We start from the raw sequence: 26,105 nt of genomic DNA on the forward strand, positions 1-26,105 counted from the left end.
AATACATTCACCCTAATTTCCCCAGTACTCTACAGTTTACAAACCTTTTCTTCTCAGTCACCTCCCTTCCCCTTCCCAAATCCTTGAATCTACTTTATATAGATGGATCATGTGCACACCACCTCCCTTAAAATACTAGAAGGTCCCAGAAGGCAGGAATATATTCTCACCATCTCACACAGTGCCTGGCACCTACTACACCCTTAGTAACTGTTGGTCCACTGAATGAATGAATTTATTAAGTATCACTTTCTCTGAAGTCAGGTTCAGAATTCTATGATTATTTCTTGTGATAAATAGTGACTTTGTCAATGAGGAGAGACGCCTTTATCAATTAAACTTTTCATCAACACAAAGGAAGAAGCTAATTTCTCCAAGAGGGAGACAGGAGGAACAGACATTCACAAAACTGGCTGTGGCTGAAATCTACTCAAAGGGTGAAACCTTGGTATATCATAATAGAAAAGTAAGTTTAATTATCTTAGAAGTGGGCCCTAAATTACCACCTTGTTTGCAGCATGAGATCCTTAATGTTCCTGCCAAAATATAGTCTTTCTTTGAAGACCAAACCTAAATACCAAGGTGGTATTAATAGATGATAATGACCTTTCATTCAGAGACTGGCAATAGGAAACAGAAGGTAGGGGAACGGGAAAAAAAATCAGGGAGAGAAAATGTTCTCTGTATCAACAATTAGGCATCTTTCCAAGGCAATGTGTATCTCTAGAAAGGCTGAATACCAAACATTCATGGAGATTGTAAGTTTGGGGGAGGGGAGATTAGAGATGGGCAATGGAGAGGATAAGAATGGAACCTTGGAATGGTACCGAGAGACCAGGCTTCAGGTGCTGACCCTGCCATTCATTTACTCACTCAGTGATGCTGGCTTGGTCATTGTCCCTTCCAGGGATCATTTTCAGAAATTTAAAAAAATAGCTATGGAAGCTCCATGGAGATCTTTTCATCCAGGCTCATTGTTTGAAAGATGAGGAAGTTGGGAATGAATTTGGAATATAGAATGCCAGAGCTAGAATGTTCTAAAATCTAAGGTCCCATTAAGTTTTGACATATCATGTTCTGTAAGCCTTCCTTAAATCCTCTAATTTTCTCATTTACTATGGCAGGAACTCACCCCAAATAAACACCAGACAGATGCTAGTGGGATGTAGAATTTTGAAGAATATCTTCTTTTCTCCCTAGATGAGTGAACATCTAAAGAGGACAGAATGGAAATCCAATGCCCATAGCTTGGGTCATGGGACTCCCTCCAGCCTGGGCCCTACTCAGGCCTTGTTTCTCTGTTTAAAGTAATCCTTGCTTTAGCCATCGCCAAATTCATCTGGAGATGTTAACTCAATATCATTCAGAAAGGTTGTTCAGAAGCCTTCCTCAAGATGAGGTTCTTCTGTACTAAGTCTGAGATAGCTAAGTGGGACAGTGGATAGAGTGTTGAGTTTTCAGTCAGAAAGACCTGAGTTCAAATCTTCTCTCAGATAGTCACTAGACATATCATTTAACATCTCCCGGCCTCAGTTTCCTCCTATCAAAAATGGGGATGTTAATGGTTCCTATCTCATAGGGTTTTTGTAAAGATTATATCAGATAGTTTCTGCATGAGAAAATGTGAGCTGTTATTATTGTTTTAAAGAGTAAGAGAAGTTATTACAGATGAAGGAAGGAGAAGAAAGCCCCATGTGGGCATGGGAGAGGAGATGCCCTTTGAGATCCAAATATTGATCACCATTTGGAAAAGAAGACTCCAAGTGAGTCAGAAGGAGTTGGGGTTTAAAAGACAAGGTGAAGGTCAAAGTCAGTGAATCACAGAAACTCAGTATGGGGCAGGACTGGAAAGACTGGGAGGCTGTCCAGCTCAAGACAGTGACAAACAGCTTGAAATGTGTGTGCCTTCACTGCCAGACCATTCTCCCTGTGAAGCAATACTGTTTTGTCTGCAGCAGAATCTGGTCTCTCTGTAATGTCCACTCACTCATTAGACCTAATTTAGTCCTCTGGGGCCAAACTGAACAAGTGTCATCCCTCATTCCTGTGGCAGTCATTTAGCTTCTTAAAGACAGCTCTTCTAAGCTTCAAGTCCCTCAGAAGGTCATAAAGAAAAGAGAAAGGGAATAAAGTTTTTATATCATGCCTACCATGTTCTGTTCTACAGAACCAACTATGTGTCAGGCAAAGTGCTGAGGACTTTACAATTGTTATCTTATTTGGTCATCACAATGGTCCTGAGAGACAGGCACTATTATTATTATTATTATTTTACCAATGGGGAAACTGAGGCAGAAACCTGCTAGTGACAATCCCACATTTACTAGCTAGATCACATAGCTAGTAAATATCTGTAGCCTGAATCCATTAATCAATCTGTAAATGAATTCAGTTGTTATTAATGATATTCTATTATGGGCTTCACAATAGCCTTACCAGTAGCCATAAAGCCCAAACTAGCAGATCTTTGTTAATAGGAAGTCCACTGCCTCTTTCAGAATTTCTACTATTGTACAGTTTCTATTTTTCAAAATTTTATTTTTGTTTCCAATTCCAAATTCTCTCTTTCACTCAACCTCACTTCCATCCATTTAGATAATACTCATTATAAACCTCAAGTCATGTAAAACACATCTCTGTGTTAGCCGTGTTCTAAAAAAAAAAAAAAAAAGCAAGAAAAAGAAATATGTTTCGATCTGCACTCTGAGTCCATCAGTTTTCTATCTGGAGGTGGATAGTATGTTTCATCCTGAATCTGTTGAAGTTCTGGTGGATCATTATATTCAACAGAGTTACTAAGTCACAGTTGATTAGCTTTACAATGTTGCTATCGCTATACATATTGTTCTCCAGGTCCTGCTTGCTTCTCTCTGCATCAGTTCAGATAAATCTTCCCAGGTTTTAACCATCTCTTCATCATTTTTTACAATACAGTAGTATTTTATCATATTCATATACTATAACTTGTTTAGCCATTCCCCAGTTGTTGGGTATTCTCCAGTTTCCATTCTTGCCATAGACAGTTCTAATTGTCAAGGGTCTTCTTTCAAAGGTCAGCCTATGTGCCTGTCAGCCTCATTGATCCCTCTGGATGATTTTTTCCTAGAGCATTTTGAGTTTCTCCCTTATATCCATTGTATCACACTAATTTGTATAGATGTTATTTCCTTGACCCCTCCTCCCATTAGAATATAAGTTCCTCTACAAGGACCATGTTGGCTTTCATAGCCGTAGTTCTAGCAGCTTTGTTGTTTTATAACTGTTGCTGGAATTGAACTGAATTGAACTGATATCAGAGAATGTAGACCTGTGTCCCTAATGTTGATTACATGAGCAAGTCATTTTCTTGTTGCTTCATCTGTAAAATGAGGAGCTTGGCCAAAATGTTGATGAACCCCTTCCTACTTTGAACCTTTGATCTTGAAGTCATTTAACCTTTTTTTAGTTTCTTTAAAAATATATATTTATTGAACTAAATACAAAGAACTTCAAAAGCTCATGATGAAATATTCTATTCATCTCCAGATAAAAACAAAATATAAAAAAGAAAGACCAAAAAAAAAAAAAAAAAAGAAAGAAAGTAAACTTAAAAAAACAAAACAAAACAAAGCAAAACCAAATATCCATGCGCTCAGCAGAATATCAAGGATGATTCAAACATCTAACCTTTTTGAGCCTCAGTTGATTCACCTGCAGAATGGATATGTTGTTTGAGAAGGCTGCTGAGATCCCTTCCAGGTATACATCTGGGACCTGGGACCAGTGCAGGAGAGAGATTAACTGTGCTCTTCCTCATGTCTTCTACTGAAAACAGAGCTGGGGAAGATTGCCACAAGAAGCCACAACAATCTTGTTCTTTTCCTTTGCCACCTAGATCCAGTTCAGGGTAGGAGGGTACCAGGATACACAGGACAAACAGTCCAATTTTCTGGCCTTAGGATAGCTAGCTGCCCATTTAAAGTATGTAGCACGTTTTTACACTGAATGTCTTACCCCAAACTCCATTAGAAATGTGAATTGTAATAACTTTCCTGGAATTTAGTAGGTCTTATATAGGAAGAGACTGGGCTAGAAAGAAACAGCCTCTTAGATCCCTTCCAGTTCTGGATCCTAGACCATCTAATTCTATAAATGAAGACTCAAAAATCCTTGGAGTTGAATATTCTAAGAGTTTAAGAAAGTCACAGGGCATAAAATGGACAGATTCTGGAAAATGTGTTTGAATAGGGATGAGGAGGGTGACAAGGGATGGAGCAGCTGAAAATAGGCGGGCAGCTGGGGTCCCTGCCAACTCTACGGCTCTCTGACTTTCTGCAATTTATATCTTATATATGTCTATTTTTATTCATGTTATCTCCCCATCAGAGCTGAGTTCTAGAGCAATAAAGGACTAAGGGACTAAGAAACTGTTTAGTCCCCTCCACTCACTTTAATAGTAGAAGAAATGTAGTTTCCAAGGAAGGAAATGACCCTCCCGGTCACACTGAAATGTAAATTCCTTGAAGGTTGTGTATTTATTTTGTTTGTTAGTTTGCTTTTTTTTTTCTTTTTGCTTCTATGTATTCCTAGGGTAAGACTTAATATGTGATTGTTGATTTGTTTGTTGAATGAATACATGAAATAGTATTTCTCAATGCTTGTTCTGTGACAAGGGCTGGAATTAAATTCCCATTATTTAAATGGGAAAATTTAAACAGTACCTGCCTGCAAGGAGCCCTCATTCTTTTTGGGGAGAAAACACATAGAGGATGGCTGTTTTGTTTTTGTTTTTTGTTTTTTACTGAGGCAATTGGGATTACTTGACTTGCCAAGTCACACAGCTAGGAAGTGTTAAGTGTCTGAGGCAGATTTGAACGCAGGTCTTCCTGACTTCAGGGCTGGTGCTCTAGAAAGGTTGTTTTAATGGAGACTTGGAAAGGCTTGGAAAACCAGCAGTCCAGTACAAAGTAATATGGGACATGAGATTCCAAGATAGGGCAGAAGGGCAGATTTAAAGGTTTTAAGGGTGCGTGGACTGGTTAGATACCAATACCTATGGATCTGGTGGGCATATCAGTAGGGCAGATGGTAAATTCTGCTAGCCCTTAAGACATGAGGTCAAGGTCAAGGTAAGACCTACTGAGTCATAGGAAAAAACTTATACACAGGAAAAATCAAGGAAATATACAGAAATAGAGCACATACAAAGTAATGGGATGGGAGTAGGGAGTTACAGTAAAGAGATCAGTCAACCGGGATCAGGATCTAGATATCCTCCTGAGCTCCATGTTTTAAAATCTCCCACTTTCCTTCAAAGCTCAAGCCAAGCAGTATCTTCTGAGCAAAATTCTGCTTGATCCCCAGAGCTGCTAATCCTTACCATGTAGGGTTTTGTATGTCTGTATCTAGGTTGTTTCTATCACAAATGCACAGATTGTCTTCCTGGGTGGGCTGTAAACTCCCAGAGGGCTGGGGCTATTTCCTTTCTGCCTCTATGTCCGGTGTCTGGCTCTGGGTCTGGCCAGTTGGCTCCAGTTGGCTGATGGATTAATTGATACCTAGCTTCACCAGCTGACTTCAGAATTGTGCTTTGAGCCAAATAATAAGTTCTATTTCCCCAGAATTTGGGTATTTATAAAATTTCTTTCCTTCTAATAACCCCGTGGAGGCAGAGAGCACAAATATCAATCTGCTCATTTGACAGAGGTTCAAATCGGGGTTTAGAGAAGAAAAGGCTTTCCCAGCTGGGCAGTAGGGGAAGAGAAATGCTAACTGAAGCTAAGTCAAAGAAACCTCAACCTTCTTACTTATCCCTGACCCTCTCCAGCATGGGACATAAAAATTGCTTCAAAGAAACATCTGTGTTTAGGGGAAGGGAGGAGGCAGGAACTATAATAAACACATTTGGGGCCTGGAAGGCTCAGTGTCTACCATAGAAGATGGTAGATGCATGAACCAAGACAGCTTTGTCCACAGAAAAAGTGTGGGAGGACAGAATGGGGACAGTGGACATGGCCCCAGAGACAGAAAGGAAGGCTTGGAAGAATAGAATCTTCCAGCGTGACTTGACATAAGACAAAAGAGGAAAAGTAGGAGATATAATGAATATAGCTTCTAGGTCCAGGCTGGGAGGGAGCTAAGGATTCCCATAGAGCAGATATGTGGGATTGTCACTCCTGACTTTTGTCTGTTTAATCTGTTCTTTCCTTCCCCCCCATCTTTTTTTTTTAACCAGACATCAGAGGACCTTCAGAGGAGGCCTTGCCAGGGAGAACTTGCATCTTATGAGATAGAGATAGCTGGAAGATTTAATATAAAATCAGAGCAACTCAGGGCCAGGGGAACTTCATAGGCCATGTGGTTGTTTCAACATTTTTCTGAACATAGAGCTTACATTCTGCTGAGGGAGATAATTTATGTACAATAAATACACAAAGTATAAGAGGCAATGATCATCCTGTTCTCCACTACATGTAAAGGTACAAAATAAACATTTGCCAACCTAGATGAGGTTCCGGGCTTCAAGAGCTAAATGGCCTAGGAAGGAACCAGGTAAACCATCAATATTCCTTTGGCACAGATGGCATCATAACTGTGCCCCAACTCTCATCTACATGGAGTGGCCAGATGGTGCAATGGATAGAGCAGGAAATGAGTTCAAATTAGGCCTCAGACATTTACTAGTTGAGTAGAAAGTGAAACAGACTGAATTGAAACTATATCTTAGGGTAAGATGGAGTGGCTAACTGAGGGAAGGTGCCTTGTGTTACAGCTTAACAGAATCTTAGATCAAGGACCAGAAGATACATTAGAGACTTTGAATCCACCCTCTCATTTAAGAGGAGGGGAAATCGAGGCAAAGAGGTTAAATGACTTATCCATAGCTGACAACTATCTCAAGCAAGATTTAAAGTTAGGTTTTCTTTATTTTAAATCTGGCCTAATCTATCCATTATGGATTCTTGAAAAAAAAATTTTTTTACTTATTTTGTTAAATATTTTCCACTTACAAGTAAAAACTTTTTGACAATCAAAAATTGAGTTCCAAATTCTTTCTCTTTCTACCCCTCCATCTCTTTGATGTCAATTCTACATCTCACTTTGCTTTCTTATACCCTTCAAATATTGGGAGACTGGGATCATGTATTGACCTTTTCTTATTCAAGAAAAACATCCCTAATTCCTTTAAAGAATCTTCATGGGAAAATAGTCCTGAGGCTATTCTTCATTCTCATGAACACAACAAATCGCCTGTATTGCTCTGAGGAAGAAGCATGTAACCATATTTTGGAAGAGGCACTGTAAAAATTGCTTTGAAAATTAGACATGGAGGCTATATGGCTCCATAGTGATGGGGAAGGAAATGGATGAGGTTTTCTATTTTCTAGCTGTCTAACTAAAATTAACTTGGTAGGCTTAGACACTTTCTACCTCATAATCACTCTTTTCCAGGATAGGGAAGAAACTTTGAACCTCAGTTTCTCAATTAGTACAGTGAGGAAATTAGGCTCGATAATATGTCAGGACCTTCTCTGGTCTGGCCCTCTCTACTCTAAGAACCCTCCCAGCTCTGATACCCCTTGTTCTAAGGCTTCTTCCAGAGGAAGTTCCAGAACTTCCATGTTCTAAGGCCTGTCCTAGCTCTGATATCCCCCATTCCGAGGTCCTTGCCAGTTTTTACTTTGTTATTTACTTTGTTTTTATACTTGCCAGTATTTACTTTGTTATTTTAGCCTCCTTCTCTATGTCAAACCCCACATATCCCCACAAGACTTCCCCTAGCTAAGGAGTTGTGGGATATATTCAAACCAGGTCTTCTATTCCCAAAATCAAATTAATTTGGAAGGTTAGGGAAGAGAGAGGAGGAAGAAAAAAGTACCCTTAGGAACACGAGCTCTTCAAATCTCAGGTGGGGTCAATGAGAAAACAAGGCCTAGTGCATCTTGCTGGGCATCCCAAATAACTGCCACAGGGCCAATCTAGCCATTTGGTGACTGGATATGGGTCACAACAATGCTAGGGAAAATCCCCACTGCTTTGCACACCAAAGAAAGCCAATATGTGTCATTCCCTCAAAGTTTTCCCACATTTGGAGTACTAGTCCTTACCTCTACTGCAGTCACTTGCTTTCTTCAAAGCTAAGGCCACAGCAGACCTTCCTTTATCTCAAGTCCTCTGAAAACAGAGGATCAGTGCTTACTTTATGTATCTGGCCCTTTAAGGGACAAGAGGCTATTCGGTTTTCTTGCCATCTGACTCTTGGCAGCCTCAGAGTCGCTCAACGAGTCCTTGTCTGCTTTGGCACAATTTGCTCACGCTGTACTTTCAACAAGGAGCTCCCTCCCCCCGGGTGCCCTGACAAGAACTGGCCATATTTCAAGATTGTGTTCAGGTGCCTTCCCTTTCATGAAGACTCCTCTGGTTACTCCTCCCTTCCCAAAGTCATGGAGTCATCCTCTCTCTCCTTGCTTCTCTCAAGAGTTTTATTTTCTGTGCCAACAGAAAATTAGTTCTTATCACTTGGGTATGGCTTTTTCATTTTATTAGATTCCAAGCTTCTTGGGGTCAGTCATGGTTCTGAGGCTCTTTGTACCCCTAACCCTAAGGGGGTGCCAGGCACTGTGTGCAGTAAGTGCTTAATCAATCAATTAATCAACAAGCATTTATCTACTATTTATCTAATATCTACTGGTGCTTCTGGTACATAGTGTAGCACATCTCTTAAGATTAACAATAAATGATGATTTTAATAGATTATGGGATTGCAAAAATAACAATGAATAGTCTCTGCCTAGACCTGGAATCAAGGAGTTTAAATTTAAATTTGGACGGTGTGACTTAACCTGTCTGCCTCAATTTCTTCAACAGCAAAATGGGAATAACTATTCTAGGGTTGTTGGGAGGGTCAAATGTATTTATTTGTAAAGCACTTAGCACAGTGCCTGGCACATAGAAGAAATAAATGCTTACTTCCTTCTTTGTTTCCTTTCAGCTTTTTCTGCTCTTACATTTCATCAAAGAAGACAGTATTAATAAATTAGTAAGGATTTATTAAGTACCTACTATGTGCCAGACACAAAAATAAAAATGATTAGTACCTGCCTTATATTCCACCAGAGGAAAAAATAGTGATATATATACTTACATATTGAAATACACATAAATACCTATTGAGTCTGAAGTTGGCTTTGAACTCATGAAAGTAAGTCTTCCTGACTTCAGGTTCAGTGGCTGTGCACTATGGCACCATTTGTGCCCCATATCTGCATATAGGTATATACAAAATAAATATCTGCTTTACTGATGTGTACCAGAGAGGGTGAGCAACCCAACTCCTTATTTGCCGGATGAGAGGGAAGATCCTGCCCAGAATCAGGCTCCTTCAGGTAGCCCAGTTTGGCTGGAAGAAGGGCTCCTCTCCCCCAGCCCAGCACTTTCTCCTCTCCCCCTTCCCTCAGCTGCCTCCCAGCAAGCAGGCCCATTCACAAAATCAATGCAGCCGCCTGGTCTCCTGCTGAGCTGAGGGTATAAATAGGACAACCTTTGTCATTCCTTGTGTTCTTTGGAGGACAGGCGCCACACGAATCTAATGTACAAAAATAAAAACTGTGAATTTCAATCAATGTAGGTGTCCAGGCTGGCCTCTGGCAAAGTGTTGAAATGTTTGGGATCACAGGGTTGAGGAGCTAGAAAGAGCCTTGGACGGAGTCTATGCCAGCATCCTCAGCTGGTAGAGAAAGGCCGGCCCAGAGCCTTTGGCTCCAAACCCAATGCTTGCAACCCCAAGTTAGGGGAAGCAGACGAGTCTGGTGGAAAGAACACCTTACTTGGTCCCATTTACTGCCTTATAATCTTGGACATGAGACAGGACCTCTTTGGGCCTCGGTTTCCTCTGCTATAAAAATCATGGGATTGGACTAGCCCTAGACCACCTTTCAGATATAGTCCTAAGATCCTATGATATGAACTGTTTTTTTACTTAAAGCTTTTTATTTTCAAAACATATGCATGGATAATTTTTCAACATTAATCTTTGCAAAACCTTGTATTCCAATTTCCCCCATTCCCCTACCCCCTCTCCCTAGATGGTAAGTAATCCAATATATATGTTAAACATGGTTAAAATATATATATATATATATGTTAAATCCAATATAGGCATACAATTATGTTGCTGCACAAGAAAAATCAAATCAAAAAGGGGGAAATGAGAAAGAAGAGAAAATGCAAGCAAACAACAACAGAAAAGGCTTTCTAATTGGCTGTGCACCCCAATTATGTGCTATTGGAGAACTCAGGACCACCTCCACCAAAGAGGAAGGGTCAGAGCTGAGAGTTTTAGAGGAGACAGGTGGGAATCAGATATCAATTTGATTGCAATAATCAATCAACAAACATTTCTTAAGCACCTACTAAGTGAAAAGCATCAGTGTAGCAGATAGAGGGCCTCAAGAAAAGGCAGACCTAAGTTTATGTCCCATCTCTGATACATACTTCTTTGGGGTACAGAAAATCGGTGTCCCATATCCGATTCATCTTATTTTTGAAGTACTTTTCTACTTGAGAAGACTATAGGAGTGTGCTATAAATGTTTAATAAGAAATTCTCTGACAACAAACTTTTAGATTTAATCTTCATTATTAACATTTTCTCTAGCACTTTAAGTCTAGACACCCAACAAAACAACAAATTAAGCTCTGATTTTTATAAGTGTCGATGCACACACAAAAATTTTAACACTAGAAATTTTTCACTTGGATGGAAGTGGATAGAGAGGGAAAAGATTCAATGAGTTAATGGGAACAGGGGGGAAAATCTATCCTGTCTTAAAGATGATCAAGGTCCCATAAAACTGAACCTAGTCCAGATTGTTTATATAGAAGGGTCCTTAGTAGAAAGAGACTGATCCCGGTGCCCCAGTCCCCTGGTCTGAACTGCAGTTGCCAGTGTTAATTAAATGTATTCAGAATACATACAAAGTGAATACAAGATAATTTGGGGTGGGAGGCTGAGGCGATATAAAGTACCATGGGAAATCTGAAAATCGAGGCAGAAATCCAAGGGGAAGTTTCCTGGAGGAGGTGGCACCTGCGTAAGGGCATCTAAGGAAAATAGGCTCTCTAAGGACCCTTCCAGCTCTGGGATCCTGGGACATGGTGGCCTGTGCTGTGCTCCTTCAAGCTGTCAGGCACAGTTATTTCATCAGGGCAGGCATGAGGTGGAGGTTCTGCAGAGATGAGTTATGAAGAAACATTACTGCTAACACAACTAATTGGTGACAGCTGCTGCTGCAACCAGAAAATTGTCAGGAGTGATTAAATGGAGCTGCCTTTGGGCCAATCAACTTCAGAAATTATGCAAATGCCACTAAAAAGACAGAACAAAGGAAAGGCTGAAGGAAAGGAAGGGAGGAGGTGGGGGAATCCTCTCTCACCTCTCTCTTCTAGAAGAGAAATGCATTTTGTGAGCACCAAACAGGCCACCTGTGCAGAAGCTTACTTCTCAGGGACCAAGAAACTGGCAAGGAATCTGCATTTAAATTATGGGGCACAGGAACAGAGTGGCCCTTCTGTTACCTCATCATGTGGTCCTGTAAGTCATTCCCCTAGTTTATTTTCCTCTTTTATCCAATGATGAGTTTTAATTAGATGATCTTTAAGGTGTCTACTGGCTCTGACATTCTCTGTTCTAAGGCTTCCTCCAGATCTGATGTTCTCTGTTCTAAACACCTTCCTAGTTCTGACATCCCTAGGTCTAATTTCCCTCCCAAATCTAACATTAGTTCATTTATTCAACAAACATTTTTAAAGCACTCACTATGCGCAAGACCCTGGGCTAGGTTCTGAGATATACAACACTAAAGAAAAAGTCGCTGCCCTCATTAAGTTTACACTTTACTGTAGGAAAGATATATATCTTTACAGCAATTAAAGTGCAAAATAAGTTGAGGAGGCAAGGGTGTGGATCTGGAAAGGTTGCCCGTAGGAGTTGGCACCAGAGTTATGCTTTGAAAATAAGATATCTAAGAAGCAGGGAGGGAGTTCTTTCTAAGAATGGAGGGCACATCTCAGCAAAGGCAGAAGATGGAATGTTAAGTATGGAGATTATAGCCAAAAAGCTCATTTGCTATGCATTAAAAAATGGTATAAAATTGTAAAAGTCAAAAAAAGTGTAAAAAGATGTGTGGATTGGGTCATCACAGTCCCTAATATATAGTAGAACCTTAATTAAATGTTTGTTGATTGTCTGAGTGACTGTGTAGGGCATTCAGTGCCAGGCTAAGGACTCTGTATTTCTTCTTAAATCCACGAGGGAGTGAATGAAGATTCTTGAGTGAGAGTGTTCTCAGTCTTCAGTGAGGTTCTTGAGTAATAGGTTCAGCCTTAGAATAGGTCACTTTCAATTCTAGCCTTCAAGGAACTCTAGGTTCAGTCCAGATAAATATAGTCACATTAAGACATAAACTCATCTGTGATAAATGATGCTTCACACTTCCTGGGACTAATGTAATCTTTTGCCCCAAGATAAGCAGATTTCGAGCTTTTATTTTTAATGAGAATACCTTATAATGGAGAGAGAAAAAAGGTTCCATTTCACAGTATTGGATGATGCCTGAGTAAACAGTATTTTAGAGGCCTAATTAATGTGTAGCTTTGGGGTATGTTAGCTAATAAAACACTGGAGAATTCACCATTACCATCAAAAGAATAGTTATTCAATTCCTTCCTGATGTCCATTGGCCACTAAAGTACCAGGAAGAAAAGTAAGATTTCAGTCCAGTTAGAACCTTTTCTAAGTCTTCTCTCATACTTAACCCAAAATGGGTACTCTGACTTGACAGATGTTCCTCAACATTGGAAGAAAGGCAACATCGTGTACTGTAGAAAGCCCTGACTTGGGGCAGGAGAACTGGTTTCTCATCTCAGCTCCATCACTTACTGTGGGATCTTTGTGAGTCATTTTCACTCTCTGAGCTTCACTCCCTCACAACAAAACCGGGATAATAATTACTGTGCTGCCTCCATCTTGGAGCTGTTCTAATGATATTATAGGAGAGTCAAATGACGCAACAGGAATAATGCCAGATAGACTTACCTGCAGTTTGGTGGCCTAAATTCAAATATTGCTACTTATGTGACCATGGCAAGTTATTTAAACTCTCCAGGTCTCAGGTTCCCCATCTGTAAAAATGAAAGAGTTGGACTAGATCATCCCTAAGGTCCCTTCCAAATTCAAATCTAAGAGAAAAATGTTTCAAAAAGATTGGGGTCAATTTATCAAAAGCAATCTAACCTAGATTTTTCCTATTCAATTCTGAAGCTCAACTTATTGTCCGAGTACAGTTTTTGTTCAATGTTATATGTACAGATTATGCTTGTACAGATTTACTGGATAAGGTTTTTAGTATTTTTTGGTTTTTTCCTTATGGCTTTTGATTTTTATCCCAACTTCCTTAAGTAACATTGATATCCTATGTGGATATCCCTTTGTTGATTTCCCATTTTCCAGCAATAGCAACTTGTTTAAATAGGTCAGGTTGGAACAATAATAATGATTGTAATTATGATCAGTTTACATTTCTATAGTGCTTTCTTTGTGACAAAAACTGTGCTAATATTATTTTTTTGTTTGGTTGTTTTTCAGTCATGTCCAACTCTTTGTGATCCTATTTCTTGGCAAAGATACTGGAGTGATTGGCTATCTGTAAAGTGAGTCTCCAGTTCACTTTACAGAAGAACTGAGACAAATAGGATTAAGTGACTTTTGGCAAATGAATGTCTGAGACTGGATTTGAATTCATGAAGATCATCTTCCTGGTTCTAAGTCCAGTGTTCTATCTACGTACCACCTAGCTGCCTCAAACAATATATAACATGATATATAATATGATATGATATAAAGCAACCTGACTTCAATCTTTTTTGCTACAGTCTCAGAATTCTATCCACTGTGTCATCTAGCTTCCATAATAACAATTATGCTAATAATTATATCAGCATTATATATAATATAAAATTATTAGTAGTAGTAGTAGTTTCTCACTGCTCACTAGGACCCTAAAAGGATGATGTGCTCTATGTCTTTTCTCAACCTCTTTTCCTTTTTTGACTTTATTAAAACTTCTCTCTCTCTCCTCCATCTTATTCCCACAGAGCTGTCATTTGGGGGGCATGGGGTGCAGTGGAATGAGACTTGGACTTTGAGTTAGGACCCTTGGACTTGACTCCCAATTACACCATTTTATGTTTCTTCATCTCTTTCTGAGCCTCTGTGAGATGGAGATAATAATACTTGTAACTGTGACTCAAAGAAAGTACTCTGTGCAACCTAAAGTACTATCATTATTGATGAATTAGGTTATCTAAGAAGGGTTCCCATCTAAATAGCTAATTCAATACCACCATAATAACCATGGCTTCTAGCTCACTCATCCACCCCCAACTCTCAAAGCAAATTTTATGACCTTCCCCCACCTCTAAGGTGAAAAGCTCTAACATTCCCAGTTCCCTCAAAGTGCTCTCTTTGCTGTTTTAAGTCCTTTCCAGTGGGCACCTTCTTCCCAGCCTTCCTTCACTCTTTTTTCCTCCCTTTATTCCACCCCAGTTGACTCATTCCAAAGTTCCTCATGGGTGACTTTTCCCTCTTCTGCTTCATGCCTTGCTGCCTGGAATTCATCCTTACTTCTGCCTTGTAGAATCCCAAGCACCACTTTATGCATGGAGTCTATTCTGATCCTTCTGATTGTTAGTTCATTTCTTCCCAAAATGTCTTTCCATTCATTTTGTTCATATTATGAATGTTCATGTATCTCTCTTTTGACTATAATATAAGTTCTTTGAGATCAGGAATTGTTTTTGCTTGACATAGTGACTGGCTATTCATTGATTGACAAATTGAAGTACAAATGTTTCAAGGTGGGAAGGGTCTTAGCTCCACTCCCAGTTCCACTTCCTTATTTTTAAAGAAAAAGAAACTGACATCCTAGAGAAGTGAATTAACTTGCCCAAATTCACACAGCTGGATTACACTCCATCCTAGATCACCTGAGATTCAGTCTAACCTTTGCCCCCAATCACTGTTGTCTCTCTAAAGTCACAGCCCAGCTAACAGAATAACCAAAGCAGAACTCATAGGGTGAAGTGTTCAGACTTTCTAGTAAGCCAGTTAAGACGATATGAGGGGCAAGGTGGACCTTTGTGGCCATACAGCGAGGAGGAATAGGGACAAAAGAGAAGTCCATGCTTCTCAACTCCATAGAGAGTTGAGGAAATGTAAGGAAAGAGAGCCTACTATGTAGTTTTGAGAGGGATCCAGGAAGAAAAGGAAAACTTCCTGGAAGAAGGTCCCTCAAGTGAGCTTTGAAGTAATAGTTCTGTCCTTAGCTTGGATACAGCTTAGGAAAAGATCAGAAAATGCCTAGCTAGTAGCACTGTTTGTCTGGAACATGATGTAAAATAAAGATTGAAGCTACATTGTGGAAGGCCCTAAATGCCAGGCTAAGAAGTGTTTGTTTTATTTTATAGACAATAGGGAACCCCTGAAGGTTTTTGAGTGACAGAGTGACATGGTCTGATTTATGCTTTAGGAAGATTATTAAAGAGTATGAAAAATGGACTATTAAGGAGAGATAATGGAAACAAGGCAACCAATTAAGAGGCTATTGAAATAGTCCAAGGGTGAAATGATGAAAGTCTGAGCAAGTGTAATGGCTGTGAGAATGGAGAGGAAAAAGACTTAGAAATGTTATGGAGGGAGATCCAACTTTTGTAGATTTAGAGCTGCCTGATACTTATGAAATCCAGGTTCCTCATCCCGTCTCTACCACTTCTTGCCAAATACTTGCTTTAGGGGGTTGAAGGAGATGGAAGAATTTGCTCAATGTTGTGAATCTGGGTGAGAGGGAGCATGGTGCTGTCATTAAAGTTTATGAGGAAATTTGAGAGAAGGAGTAGCTTGTCAAGGGGATAAATGGAGTAAAGGAAGAGCATATTCATAGGCTATAAAGCTGGAAAGGACTCGAGATACCATTGAGTCTCCTCCTAATGTTAGAGAGAAGATCCAGAGAGGTAGATGACTTGCCCAAAGCCACACCATTCACAAGTAAAGTGCAGGACTTCAAATTCCAAATCTGGCCCTTTGCCCCACAAAACATACTTTTCCGCTTCACATATCCTTTGTTTTGTTTAAACATGAATTTCAGAGTTGGAAGAAGCCTTGGTGATCAAGTCCAACCTGGATATGAACAGGAATCCCCTCTGCAAAGTCTCCAAGTAATAGTCACCCAATGTCTGTTTGAAGACCTACATTGATGGGAACTTCACTATCTAAGCTACCACAGGGTAGCTTCTTCCACTTTTGGATAGGGAGTTAATCTGGTGAATTTCCCAGCAATTTCTCCCTTCCTTTTCCCATTCTGTTCCTATATTGTTCCTGTTCTAGGGCCAAGGGGCACAAGACCCAATCCCTCTTCTAAATGAAGGCTTATCATGTCCTTCCGTAATTCTTTCTGCTGGCTAACCATTTCTAATTGTTCCTATAGGGCACAGGGTATAATAGACAGAGAATTAGGAAGATCCCATGTATATCCTGCCATGTACTGGCTGGGTGATCCAGAGCAAATCACTCAACCTCAAAATGTTCCAGGTGATTCTCCAAGCTGAGTTTAAGTTGCAGAGGAAATGCATTGGTAGAGGGAATTTTCCAAACCAATGACATTACCAATTTAGACCTTATCCCATGCTTGCCCTTATATGGCATGATCTTGGGTTTCCCTATTACCCCAATGGTCTGTCTTCTGTTTGAGGGAATCCTTTCTCAAATGTGTCCCTATCTGAGCAGGACAGAATACTACCAAGCACATTTGGAGTCTTTAATATGGTCCAAGATCACATTTACATAATTTTCTAATTATTATTATTGACTCCATCTAATACAATTGATTCATATGGAACATTCAGGCAGGAAACCCCACAATCTTCTCAAAGGAGCTGTTTTTCAATTGCAACTCATCTACTCTGCATTTGCAAAGTTGATTATCTTAAATCCAAGTGTAGGAATGAATATTTATCCCTTTAAAACTTCCATCTTTTTAGATTCAGCCCAGTGGTCTAACCTGTCAAGATGGTATTCAATCTTGACTTTGTCAGCCAATGTGCTAACTATCCATCTCAGTCCCACATCTTCTCTATGATGGATGTTTTCTTTGTTTTTATCCAAAAATATTAAATGGGGCAAAACCAAGGAATGATCCATGGGGTACTCTACATTGTATTCCATCACCACCCAAGTTGTCATCAATCTATTGTTATTGTTCGATTGTTTCTGTCATGTCTGACTCTTTGTGACCCTATTTGGGATTTTCTTTGCAAAGATGCTAAGCAGTTTACCATTTCCTTCTCTGGGTAATTTTATAGATGAGAAAACTGAAGCACACAGATTAAATGACTTGCCCAGAGTTACACATCTGGTAAATGTCTGAGGCCAGATTTGAATTTAGGAAGATGAGCCTTCCTGACTTCAGGCCTGGCACTTTGTGCATTATAGTGCCACCTAGTTGCCCACCAATCCATTGGTGACTACTTTTTCAGTTCATTTACTCAACTCCATCTGTTTTATTAACTAACCCAGATTTCTTTGTCTTGTCCTTAAGAATACCACAGAGGGCTTTGTGAAATGTTTTGTGCAAACCCTAGAATATTCTGTTTATGGTCTCCCTTGATCTATCAATTTAATAATCCCATCCAAAAAATTAAATTAGCTTAATTGGCTGTTACTTGTTCTTAGTGACACCATGTTGATTCTTAGACATCACTACTCCCTTTTCTAAATACTTGCAAACCATCCCTTTGATAATATATTCTAGAATTTTGCCAGGAATGCAAGACAAGCTCACTAGCTTATAGTTTCCACACTCTATCTTCCCTTTCTTAAAAAAGGGACATATGTCTCCATTTCTGCAACTCTCCTCTTCTCTAAAATGTTTTTAAAATATCATTCAGCAGAAATTAGCAATCAGATCTATCAGTTTGTTTAATATTCAAGAAGCAGGAATGGAATTTTTCTATTCCTGGAGTTTTTCTCACTGGGCATTGTGAAGTTCCCTTACATCCTTTTCTGTCCCTCCTTAAATGGAATTGTGTTTCTTTTGCTCTTCAGAATATTTTTGACAACCTCCCATCTCTCCGGGGTTCACTTACTTCCCAATGCAGAATTTTAGACCATGGGTTTCAACCTCCCCTTTCTCTAAATCATGTGATTCTCACAATTGTTGCCCCCATTGTATAGATGAAGATTATTGAACTATAGAGACAATAAGAACCATATTATAGAGACCTAGAGATGACTGTGCCCCTCCTGGCTTAATTTTGCAGATAAGATTTATGGAAAGAAACTAATTTGCTCATGTTCCTGTGTGAGAACAGTGATTTCAAGCCCCCTCTTTGGACATCCAATATATACACCAAGCTATGTCTCCATGGCATATCATTGTTGGTAGGCGACAAACCTGCCTGCAGAGGCTCCAGTGAGTTATAGGTCTGAGGAAGTTCAATGTATATCTTGTTAGGGCCTTCCAAAACTATATATTGAGATAGAAGTATATTTAAGAGTGGAGTTATTGCCAAAGACCTATAAGTCTTCACCCCATAAAATATTCCAAATATCTGTTCCTATCTGTCATAATAGCAATGATGATGATAGTAAGATCTGACATGTACTTTAGAGCTTGCAAAGTTCTTTACCTACATTTAATCTATCCCCATAACCTTCCTGGGAAGTATGACTAAGTATGTCTTAGTATGAAGTATATCTTTTTATATTGTTTAGAAAATAAGGAAACTGAGGTAGAAAGAAGTTAAGTAGTTCACTACATAGGTGAGCTTGAGCATCTTTGTTAGGATTCAATTTCCTTCTCTGTAAAATGAGAGGGTGAACCAGCTAACCCCCAAGGTCCCTTCCCCTCCTGGATCTGTGATCCTTATGGACTCATTCATTGTCACACATTACATGTGGGAACTCTAAGTTTCACCCTCCTGGGAGCTCACCTCACTATCCCATGCAGGTGTTTTATTGTCTCTATTCTGTTCATGTTGAATTTGAATAGAGATTTTCCTTTTTCTTTTTTAAATCTCCTTCTTCTTAATGGCTCCCCCTTTTCTCCCCCATCTTAAATACATAGGAACTCATTCTTATCCATATGTCTGCACCTCCTTTGGCAGATGTGAAAACTGCCTTCCAGAAATTAACAAATAATTTGTGAGTTTCCTAAATTACACTCATTTAACACTGAATTAAGTCCTAGAAGCTCTTAAGAGGGCTTGGGAAAAATTATTCACACATCTCTGAAAAATGAGACAAACCGTGATCATTTAGAGCTCGATGCCATCACATCTGACAGTTCAGCGATGGAAAAGCAAAGGGACCGGCTGGTTGTGGCAAGGGGTATAGGTGGCATTGAGTGGCAGTTCAGAATTTTTCTTTCCTTGCAAAGGGTAGCATTTGAAAATGGGGTTTTGAAAATGTTTCTCTCTTTCTCCAGCCTTGAAGTGTGAGTCCCATGATACACCCAAAATAACATCACACTTTCTTCAATATTGGCCAAAATTGAAAGCAAGAGTAAAACCCATCTGTAACCCACCTTGTTATTTTCGTCAGATTGCAGAGAGAGTTACAGCCAATCCGGAGCATCACTGAATCTCTGAGATGGAAAAGACCTTGAGGGCATTGAGTCTAACTCAAACCTGACCAGAAATATGCTCTCCACATCTCTGCCAAGTACTCATTCGGCCTTTCCTTGAAAATTGCCAGTGACAGAGCTTTCATTACCTTCAGAGGCAGTTTGTTTACTGGGAGCTGGAGAGATAGCACGGTTTAATGAATAGGGTGTTGGAAAGACCTGAATTCAAATTCATTTACTAACTATTTGATTTTGATCAAGTCACTTAACTGAAAAGTCTCAGTTTTCTTATAAAATGAAGAATCTGGACACACTGGCTCCTCTAGGGTCATTTCCAACTCCAGATCCTGCAACCTAATTGGTAGGCACCCTTTATCCTTTTTAAAGGCATGCTCTATCTCTTTTCAAATTTTATTGTTTCTCCTTCTATTTCCTGTCATCTAGCACTAACCCAATCCTCTTCTATATATATTCCTCTTGGAAAACATAAAGAAAAGTTCTTTTGTGAGAGCCACCTCATGCCTAATGTTCTCTTTTCTATCATTCATCATCTGGCATTACTGATCTTCAGTTCTCACTTAGGTGCCTAAATTTGTCTGGACATGTTTCAGAAGAAGGAACCTTGGACAGTTCTAATCTGAATCCATCAGTTAGAAATGAGGAAACTGAAGTCTGAAAAGAGGTTGGTTGTCAAGGCTCATGGGTACAAAGTGGCAAAACCCGGTTTCAGGTTCCCTTTCTCCCCTTCCAGATTTAGAACCTCACAAGATACCTCTCTCCCATCTGCTTTTTCTGTATTTTGCTAGAAAACAAAACTAAGCACTGGGAAGAGGGAAGCCCAACAGGTTCAGCTCAGCACTCCAACTCAAATGAGGGCATCCACAGATAGGGTAACATCCCTCCCAACCTCAAGGCAACTATTCCTTTGTTAATATTCTTTGGTCAAGCAGCCTTCCTGAGGATCGAGCTTGATTTCTCCTTGACATTGTTCCTCATTCTGCTCCTTGGGGCCAAGCTAAATTCATTAATCCCTGATGGAAAGTCATTTGTTGTATTAGATTAAATTACATATTGGGACCTGAAAGACCTGGACATAGGATTTAAGGCTGGAAAAGCTGGAAAAGCTCCTTACCTTCCAGATGAGGAAAATGAGACCCAGAGATAGGATAGAACCTCATTCAAAGTGACTCAGCTAGGTAATACTATGACAGCAATGGACTCAGGAAACCCTCAGTTCAAATCTGGCTTCAGATGAGTGAACTATACTAACCATATGAGTGTTGGTAAGTCACTTAAACCAAAGCCTATCTCAGTTTCTCCATCTGTAAATGGGAATAATAATAATAACAGCACTTATCTCTCAGGTCTGTTGAGAGTATCAAAGGCTATAATATTTGTCAAGTGCTTTGCGAGCCTTAAAATCTTATATAAAATGCTGGTTGTAATTTTTATTGTGGCATTGTTACAATTAATCTACTAATAAGTATCAGGGCCGGGATTTGAATTGGAAAATTATTTTTTAATTCAGCTCTGAACTCCAAAGGTATTAAAATACAACTCTAGGCAGGGATGAAGTGCATGTGGAATTGTGAGGTAAAAAAGGCTAGGAGGCTAAGAACAAATAGTATCCCCATTTCTTATTTTCTTTTTAGAGTCCTATCCCACTTATTTCTCTAATCCATTATCAAATGAATACTCACTGAAGACAGACTATATCAATGCAATTCAAATTTAGGGATCCTTTGATCTAACTCTAATTCCCCACTCCCCATTTTAGAAGAGGAAACTGAAATTCAGAGAAGTCAGGACCACACAACTAAGCTCGTGGCTGCCTAGTATGCAAACTAGAATCCAGGTCTCTGATTCCAACTATTGTGCACTTTCTATGATACAATATAGCTCAAGTCAATCCAGACACTAATTAAGTGCCTACTGTGTGCAAATACTTGGCACTGGGGAGAGCTCAGTTATAAAAGAGGCACTACAGTCTCCTTATGAATGGAGGTCAGAACAAAGGAGAGAAATAGGGCACCGCCCAGAGGAGAGCAATATTACATGATTAGTAGATGAGTTACATACATGAATATTGCCTGAATATGGCATGGCACAAATGCTCAGGGTCAGGAGAGGATCTGAGTTAACATTATGATTCTGCCACATATGAAGTAGAAGAGCTTATAGAAGTCACTGTTCCCTTTCTGTGCCTCAGTTTCCTCATCCCTAAAATGAAGGCATTGGATTAGATGCCCTTTGAAGATCCCTTTTAGGACCACACATATGAAAATAAGAGCAGAGGCTGATATTAACAAAAGCAAATTGGGGAAAGTTTCCAGAAAAGGGAGCATCTGAGTTGAGTTTTAAAGGACAGGTAGTAAGGAAATCAGTTGGGGAAGAAGGAAAGGGGGGGTATTCTAGGAACAAAGCATGAAGGCTCCATTATCTACCTCATCAGCTGGTATTAATTAATAGTTATGTAACTTACTTATTATTGTAATTTAACTCTCAGTTTCACCACTCATTAATATATTACCTTAAGTAAATTATGCCATTCTAGCCTCAGTTTCTCCATCTGTAAAATGGGGAAACAAAACACTCCCATAGCACGGGAGCCTTGTAACTTTTGAAATGCCATAAAAAAGAACTCATCATTTCAGTTCCCCATGGACCCTGACAATACCATTGATATTTTGGAATCTCTCTCCTCTCTTTTACAATAATCTGTGATTTTTTCAGTGTGAGGATTTCTTCCACCAATACAGATAATAGCAAAGAATACAGATCTAGCCTAAGAAGGACTGTCTAGGACAGAACCCTCATCTACAGAAGAGGAAACCAAGACTGGGGGAGTCTGTGACTTGTCCAAAATTACAGGGACAATAAAACATTAGAGGTAAAATCTGAAGTCATTTTTACTGCCTGTAAAGCCAGCTTCTCTCCAAGATACCACACTGGGATTTAGTAGAAATTTAATAAAGTTTAGTAGAACTAGGAAGCTGTCTGAGGCATGTGGAGGTTAAATGACTGTCCACAGCCAGTAAGTGGCAAAGGCCTCAGAGATAAATACTAAGAGCCAGTCTCTAAAACCAACCCAGGGTTCTCTCCTTCCAGGCTGCTGGAGCTCAAGGCAGAGTTTTAATGACTATTCATTGTCAAAAGCCTTTCTTAGCCCATGTTACAAACCAGAAAGTATTGTTTTTTTTTTCTTTCTCTCCTCCTCAATCCCCACCCCCCATCTCTAGATCAGGGCTCTCCTTGGAAAACAGGGAAGGGTGTTACTAGAATCCCCAAAGAGTAAAAATAATCCTTTTCTCTTTCTCCTCAATCCAACAACCTGCCAGGATGCAGGTTCAGACAGATGGGGGCCTTCTTAAATAGCTTCTGCCCCTCCGTCTTAAAAACAGGAGTTAGTTTTGGGATTGAGGTTGGAAAAAGGCACATCCCTTGACTGGATGAGTTCTGCTAGTCTTTTCCTCCTTGGGAATTTTCTCTGGCCCAAAGGAACTCAACAATACCAGAACCTATCCTAGCAGAAATATTCCCATCTAGTCTGGGCTATGGAAATCCCCAATTCAGGCCTTTTTGATAGGGAAACCTCACCCTCTCCTGAGTCAGTGAACCTCATTTCTTGTGCAGATTTTTCTTTAGATTTCAGGGCTTTAATTATCAGTGAGTTCAAATCTCTCATTTTATAGGGGGGTCTCTAGTAGTAGAGACATCAATTTAATTCAGAAAGAATTGATTAAGAAGCTATTAGGGTGCTGTGAGACAGGGGTAAAGAATAAACATCCCCTGATCTCAAGCAAACAAAACAGAACAAGAGCTAGAACCTATGTTCTCTGGGTTTCAGATTCAGAGCTCCTTCCACGATACCACCACAAGGGCTGATCAAGTTAAAGGATTTCTGTCCATTTTGTCATCCTTTCCCGGGGCACCTCCTATTCCTCTCCTCCTTGAGCTCTAGCTGAGGGGTCAAGAACTGAGATTCAGTCAGGGTCACATGGAAAGAGACTTTCGAGATAATACAATTCGCTCATTTTACCTAGGAGGAAACCGGAGCCCTGGAAATTGGAAATGACCTTGCAACTAAGAGGTAGGAGTTGGGAAAAGTTAGGGTTAGGATTCAAATCCATTGTCTATGATACCAAATCCCCTGCTCTTTCCATTGCAACTCTGGGCCTCAGTTTCCCCCTTAGTAAAAGGAGAATTTTACTTAGGGAATCGCTAAGACCAAGAAAACAGGTTTTTTTTAGGAGGGTAAGGTGGGGATGGGAGTGGAAGGGAGAATCTCCACTTACCCACCTTGGGCTGTGGACAGCCAACCCGGAAATCACCCTGAGCTTGCAGACTGAAGCTTTCCACCAATTCCCGGTTTATTTGCTTCTCTGAGGATCCGACTTTATCGAACAGCCTTCGGATCTTAGGGAACACATTCATGTCTATACTAGACAAAGCCGAGCTCTGACCCTCTACTTCAGGGAGGGCAGGGAGCAGGCGCTTCCCGGTCATTGGAACGAGCGTGGTTCCCCCCCCTCCCCAAGATTCTCTAAGGATGAAACGATGCTTCCCTCTTCCCAACACCATCCGGGCCCCTTTTCCTGGGACTGGCTCCGGAGGAGGAGTTGGGGGAAGGTGGCGGGCAGAATTCGAACTCGGGCAATCCCTCCCAGCCAGCGGGACTCAGCGGAAGGCAAGAAAGAAGGGGAAAGACTCCCCTCCCCCGCCATTCCCCCACCCCCACTTCGTCTAAAAGACCTTTCCACGCTAGCTTGCAGTATCTCCACACACAGCTTCTTCTCCATCGCTCTGGCTCTCTCCGACAAGGGCGTTTATTACAGAATTAAATATCCCGGAGCTCTTTCTATTCCACATCCCTCGTCTACCTTCCTTCTCCCAAGAGGGCAGGGAAGCCTTGTGGCTGGCGTTTCTAAACCAGAGGTGGCAGGACGAGCTCCCGGGCTTTACCAGTTGGTGGGGACAACCCCAACCCGCTCCCTCTCCACTCCCCCCGGTCTCGCTGAATAAATAATAATTTGAATAGCTATATATTTATATACATATATAAAATCTGATGAAGCTTCGGGTCTGGTTGTCATGGCAACAACGAGCACTAATGAGCTTCCGAAGGTGCTAAAGACTAATGCCCTCGGTGCCAGGGATAAATATTGATTCGGCCGAGGATCGAAAGCGAGCCTCTGCCCGCGGCCCCAGACTCAGGAGGAGTAGAGGCATCCGCGGAAGGTGGGGGCTGCGGGGGCGGAGAAGGGGTTGCTGGCTGCCTCAGTTTTTCTAGGGACGATTGGGGTGTGAGAGAAAGAAATGTTCCTCTTCTTCATCCGGGCACCCCCTCCCCAACTTGGATTTCCAAGTCCTCGGAGAGCGCTAGCGGGCGCCCCTACCTATAGTCCTGCCCCGCCATCTCCCGGGACCTGCCGGCACCCTAAGCTCTTTCTGCGCCGCCGGGGGACCTTCTGGCACCGTCCCCACCCACTAGCGCCGCGGACCGGTTTGTCTGCGCCTTGTTTTCTGCTGCGCCCTAAAGCCGCTAACCAGCTTCTCCGAGCCCCTCCCCAGGTGTGAACCCGGCCCGCTGGTACGCGCCCCTCCCCCCAGGTGTCCGGGTCAAGCTGGCATACGCACCCCGCCTCCCCAAGTGAGGTCTCGATCCGCTGGTACGCGCCTCCTTTCAGGTGCGCCCGGGTCAAGCTGGCACGCGCTACCCTCCCCAGATGCGTCCCCAACCCGCTGGCACGCGCCCCCTCCCCCAGCCAAGTGTGCTCTGGCCAAGCCGGTATTCACCCCACCTCCACGCTCTTGGGACGCGCCCCCCCTGCGAGTTGCCATCTTCTTATCTGAGCTCCCAGATCCCGAAGCCTGGGACCTGCATGTTTGCGTCTCCCCCACCCCCACTTACCCTGGCACGCGCCCCTCCCCGCGCCCCGCGCCCAGGACCAGCTGGCACCCTCTCTCTGCACTGGGGTCCGGGCTGTCCAAGAACCCGGGGCTGCCCTGAGGGTTTCCTTACCTGGCCGCAGCTCCCCGGCTACTCTGTGGCCAGGCAGCCCCAGCGGCCGCCGCCGGCAGCCGGCTTCTCCAAGGGCGCATCCGCCGCCGCCGCCGCCTGCAACAGTTGTGCCGGCTCCGCGGGCTCGCGTCGGGCGCCCGCAGCTCTGAGTTCCGGGGACTCCCCAGCGCGTGCGCCCCGGGGCTGGAGGGACGCCCAGGACTGAGCCGGGGCTCGGAGCCCCTGTCCTCCAAGCCTTGGTTCTGGCCGGGCCGGGCGCCCGGGGCTGCTGCTTCTCCTCCGCTGCTGCCGGCTATGGGGACCGGGCTAGAGGGCTCTCCGCGGCCCCCGTTACAAGAGGCGGGCAGCAGCCTCCGGGTCTCGGGGGGCCCCCATGAGGCGGCGCTGACCGGCCTGGCCCGTCAAGGAGGGAGAGAGGCAGGCAGGGAG

At 41.7% G+C, this 26,105-nt stretch overlaps 1 protein-coding gene across 1 annotated transcript in view; it reads right to left on the reverse strand.

The window, feature by feature from the left end:
* The window catches only part of SHISAL1 (shisa like 1), a 121,801-nt gene extending 96,041 nt beyond the window's left edge, over positions 1 to 25,760 (reverse strand). The window contains exon 1 of the mRNA XM_051962337.1: positions 25,677 to 25,760. The gene's annotated coding sequence lies outside the window, so the exon portion shown is untranslated. The remainder of the gene's footprint in view (positions 1 to 25,676) is intronic.
* Positions 25,761 to 26,105: the final 345 nt, after the last annotated feature.

Source organism: Antechinus flavipes, chromosome 5 (genome assembly GCF_016432865.1).
Source record: "Antechinus flavipes isolate AdamAnt ecotype Samford, QLD, Australia chromosome 5, AdamAnt_v2, whole genome shotgun sequence".
In the NCBI taxonomy this organism is placed as follows: Eukaryota; Metazoa; Chordata; class Mammalia; order Dasyuromorphia; family Dasyuridae; genus Antechinus; species Antechinus flavipes.